Source organism: Lissotriton vulgaris, chromosome 1_1, assembly GCF_964263255.1.
Source record: "Lissotriton vulgaris chromosome 1_1, aLisVul1.2, whole genome shotgun sequence".
NCBI classification, from domain to species: Eukaryota; Metazoa; Chordata; class Amphibia; order Caudata; family Salamandridae; genus Lissotriton; species Lissotriton vulgaris.
In genome coordinates this window covers 1,579,539,871-1,579,545,406 of record NC_141685.1, presented here as the reverse complement: position 1 = coordinate 1,579,545,406, position 5,536 = coordinate 1,579,539,871, and positions in this window count along the sequence as shown.

Sequence of the window (5,536 nt, the reverse complement as noted above, 5' to 3'; positions counted from 1 at the left end):
TGTAACAGACGTGGTGGTGGTTTCGTCTGCTGTATTACAAGTGCAATATTGTCTATGGTGCTTGAAATACGGTGGAAGGGATATCGGTAACGTTTAGGCAGGTATCTCTTATGCCAAACTCTGAATAAGGCCATAGTATTTTTTCAGATTCAGTGACATAAATATATTGTAAATGATTGAAGTGCTGTGGTTCCAAATATAATGCTTTAATCCCCATTGTTGACTCGGCCAAACCCCTGACTTAGACAAGGTCAAGCCAATTTACTCCATACTGTATATTGAAGTTTGCACTAGAATCTAAACCTAGACCTGGGAGTAATTGTGGTAATTTTTGGGAATCAGCGATTAAACATCGAAATATTATGAGTAATTTGGAGGAAAATACCTAACAGAAGAGCCCATTTATTCGTTTTCTGCTATGTTTAGCTCTGTTTCAAGGTCAAAATGCATTCTCACGTCCATTTTGGGTGCGAGGGTGCATTTAGTACAAAAAGTTGGTAGTAAGTTGAGGGAAATTCCACCTCAGAAGCACATTTAGCACGAGCTGCTGAGGGTGCTCACTATTCATGTTCTGGTGCGTTTAATGCTATTTCTTAGTGCAAAATGCATCCTCAATTCCATTTTGTATGCAAAAAGGCATTTATGAGCTAACTAATAGCACTAAATGAAGAATTACTCTTCTCGCGTAATTGAAACAATCCTACAGAATTTTTAGGTAATACTACACTGAATCACTAGGGCCGGACTGGCCGTAGCGGGCACTGGGCAATCCCCCGGTGTGCTGCACGGGTGGGGGGCCGGTTTTGGGCCACTGGGGGGCCATTTTTGTTACTGGGCCGTTTTGCAAAATCGGCCCTGTAACAAAATCGGCCGAAAACCGGGCCGGCCGAGCACTTTGTCAGGGCCGATTTTGGTTCCCAGTCCGGCCCTGTGAATTACACAATTTACACTCGCCCCTGCATAAACCATGAGTTGCTTCATTAACAACTTACATATAAGTAATTTTTGATCAAAAAAGCTTTATCTACCAATCAGAAAATGTCATAATACAATATCATAACTTGGAAGACATTTATAGCTTTCTGGAATCGACGGGGAAGCCTCTGATTGTCACCAATGCAGTCTCTGCCATAATCAAATGTGGTGACCTTCTGCCACACTTGTCAGTTTTTGCATTGGTAGTCCATGCTATATAGATGGGACCACCTGATGCTTATATTCACTGCCTAGGTCCTAATGGAGTCGGGCAGGATACATTACCAATTACCCCTAAATGCAGGGCAAAAACTCCCCACACATCAGGGTTACTGAGTTTTTTTTCACCAAAAACACCTACTTTGGAGTTTGTGAAAAGTAAAAATGAAATGCTGAACTGTTCAAACCCACAGTATAAGCGTGGCATTCTTTTATGATGATTGTGGTTCCTCCCTCTCAGCAGGAGGGCTTCAATTAGAAACAGACGTTCACTCTGGCAGTCAAAATAACATAAACCACTCAGTGGTCCATGTGGAGGACAGAGCTGAGACCTCAGCTACTCTGACCGTTTCGCTGGGCCTTTCACTGGGCTTTAAATGACACTCTCTGTGTTGTAATATAAAGGAAACATACTGGAGCTTCATGCTGAGACAGAGCCTACATTGGATGTTAGATATAGGAACCTTGGAGACAGTGGAAGCAGCAGGAGGGATTGAGCCCCTCCTGTGAGCAGTGCCATACCGTACCTCTGCCACAGGAACCTGAGCTGTCGGTTTTCACCCTAGTCAGCTTGGCCTACCTGTTGTCTGCCTCTTGCCGACATGAGAATCTAGTTGTCTCTCCAGTTTCCATATCCAGTGTCCCATGTGTCATACTGACCACTGAGTGGCCAAGGAAAGTTGTGAAGTACAGTTTGATGGAAGTAGTGCACGGGTGGCCAACCAATGATTGGGACAGGAAAAGGCCGGATGGAGGTCGGTGCTTGTAGTAGTAATGGCAGAGCAGTGCAGCTGGTGGTCTGGGTTCAACGGTGGAGTTGAGCCTGGCTGAGGTGCAGCACAGTCCCAGTCCTAGCTCTTGATTCTGCTAATTCCTCATTTTATTCTGGACTCTCCTTGTTGGAACTGAATAACTGGATAACCAGGCTTTGGCCCCATAAGGGACTTTTAACTCTGGGACCAGAAGACCTCCTAATCTGATCACGTATGACAACTCTGGCTTGGGCAACAGTTGACTATATTGGAGATTTCATTTGAACAGACCCAAGTACAGATTTTCAGAATTATGGTTCACAGCTGTGCTCTATGTTATTCAGTGAGTGGGAACAATGTGTTTTTTAATGTTTCTCCTGCTTGTTTGTGCTAAACCTGTGTAATGTTTAATGATCGCAAGAACTGGCCATTAGCAGAGGAGTGCAGTCAACCTAAGGTTGTCAGTACCAGTCAAACTCTTCTATTCTAGTGAAATTTTTGTTCCCTGGAAATTTTAGTTTTAACTAATAATTAAAAGAGGGAGATGAAACAAGATCACAGAAAACATCCTATATGACACAATCACTTTCAAGCAGGGTCACTGTATCTGAAAGGTGCAACCCAGACAAGACAACTAAAGCAGCCAGACAGAAATAGAGTAGCAAGATATAAGCAAAAAACTCGAAAGAAAATAGTGTCCTCAAAAGTTAAACCTGAGCACTTTAAACAACAAGAAGCCATGGCAACAAATTCTCCTACAGGTCTTTTCAATAGTTTATTCAGGCAGCGTAGACTTCAATTTCTAATTCAATCCAACCTATAGTCAAATAAATAATAATCGACCAAAATCTCCAATAGTTAGTAACTTTGTAACCCATCCAAAATTTGAATTCAATTCAGAACCAAGGTTTCTGCAAAAGAAGAGGAGAAGACATAACTAACATAGATTGTGTTACCTTTCCTAATGATAGCATGGATAACTTTAGTGAGCCTGGACTATTTAATAAGCGAATAGAAAATCTAGAAATAAAGAGAATATTTAAACAAATAAAAAGCCACCAAAAAGTAAAAAATCCAGTCTGTAAAACCAGAGATATGAATTTTTACAGTTTGAATTTTAAACAAGCGCATCAAAGTCCAAAATGTGGTTATATATTTGCGCTAAGTCAAAAGATAAGGTTGACAGCGATAGAGCATGGGACAAATGCAGGGACTAGTTTGTCCTGGTGAGAAGATTAGATTCTGCTTTAGAAATTTCTCTAGAGAAATGGAGTCATCAAGAATTTGTTGGCGAGAAAATGACTGGGTTCTGAATCTGATACAGGGATAAACAAGAGTGGGTTGCCAAGGAACGGGGTCCCAATGCAGTCACCGATGAAGTTGGGAAAGCTCTGAGTAGAAGTCTGATGTCTGTGCCCAGGAAGGCCTTGACATTGATGGGTTGCTGCTTGGCAGCTGTTTCACTACAACCTCTATGTTCAGAGTTAGGAAGTTTTCTGGAATTCAGATCTTCTTCAGCAAACCAGCAAATTCAATCAGATATTATTAGCGTTGGGTCGATAGAAGTCTTAGTCTCCCACCAGTTGATTGAAGGAAAGTTGGCAAAAAATTCTAAGTCCCAGCTTTTGCAGTTTGGACAGGAGGAGTACTCTCTAACCTCAGCCAAATTTCAAGGTCCTGGAAGGCACCACTTGACAGTTAGGGCTCACGCCAACAGAGACAAGAAGCAGGTTCTAGAGGAGGTCTAGGTGGAACTGGTCAGCTGGGAAATTGCAAGAAAAGCTTTCTAGAAGCTTGTTGTGTCCCTGTAGCTCAAACAGGAGGTTGAGTCAACTGACCCTTTGAATCATATTTGGGGTGCTGGGTTCAAGGCATGCAGGTCCAGTCTTCCTTTAGGTTCTTCAGACAGCAGGATATTACTTCTTCTGATCTTCACAGGCCCAGGAGTGCCATGAGAGGGGTACTAGGAACACCACTTCTATGCCCCATGCCAGACTGTGGGTTGCAGAAACTACTTTCCACTCTAAAAAGTTCCCTGGGATAACCCTATCCAATTTTGTGCCAACTCTTTTGTATTTTACTGTACACTATCCTAAATTGACCTTCTCTACCTAAAGCCAACCTGGCAGAACCCTTCTTCTACTGCTCATCGTTCCTTTTGCCCAGACAGAGGTGTGGATACGATTTTGCATAAACCTTCCCTTGTGGTCACTCTAAACCAGTTCTGGGGCAGTTAACCCTTCCACTGGGTTTGGAGCCAAGCTTCAATTCAGAAGACAAAGAGAGGCAGGCCTAGGTGTGAACTATATCTGCTAATGACATATAAGGCTCCATTTGAAGCTCGGCAAGGGCTGAGCACAACCCACAGGCCAATCTGCTCAAGGGAGGAAAAAAAACTAGACTTTGGAGACATTTTAATTAGGATGGAATAAACAGAATTATTTATAACATTATTATCAGTAATTACTGCATAAAAGGGGAGTGTGGAATTACCGAAAATAATGGGATTTTCCAGCTTGTGTAAATATGAGTAATTTGGGGGGAAATACATCATACAGCAAGAGCACATTTAGTGAGTGCAAGCAACTGTTCACAACTGTCCTGTTTCACTTAGCACTATGTCTCAGCTCAAAATGATGGTCTATTACAAAATGTTCGGATCGGTTCCTGGAATACTGTGGTGTAGACAGATTGTTAAAGCTAAGTGGCAAAGACCTGATTTTGTTTTTTAAACAATTATCTAATATGTTTAAAAAAAAAGCCTAGGTGCATATTCTCAAGGACTTATCACTGATTTATCTGCACCATAGCACTGCAAAAGTGGCAATAGATTTATAGCCCCATTCTTAAAAGATTTTATGAAAGTATAATCTTATCACAAATAAAATACAATTTAATTAGAAACATGCAATCATCATTTATCACACTTAAAATCTGGTATACTGTAGTGTGCCCATTTCTTGCATTCACAGCATGCTGCAAAACCCTTTCTACTCTCCTGTAAAAATGTTTTACCTTTTAGTAGGAATCTAATAACCTGTCAGAAATATAGGTTCATGGTGTACGAAAGTGCAAAAAAGTACCACAGTCCTAGACTGCATCATTATCTTCTCTGTAAACACTTGGAATTGATTTGTTTTGCCGTTGAACAGATTGCCTTCAGGACAGTTATAATTGTGTGGGTTACAATAAATGTTTGCTAGAAATTTAGGCACTACAATATCCTTACCAGACTCTGGAAAACACACAAGAACAAAGACATGAGAAAATATTTATTCCAGGGCTACTATTAAGTGTTTGTTGAAAATAAATGCAAAAATATGCGGGGAATGAGATTTTGATACCTTTTCTGATCACCTAGATACCTATCTCATTCTTCCAATTTTGGATCGATTATTTTCTGTCATTGAGTAAAAGGCAAACCCCACATAGGTTAAATCAACCCCATAGACTGACGCAACTCTGAAGAACCACTTACGACTGATAAAGTTTAAAAGTTTAATATAAAATCATAGATAATTGCAAATACAATCCTCTCAGGATAAGATTCAACAAGTATACAGGAACTAAAAGGAACATAAATTCCCTAA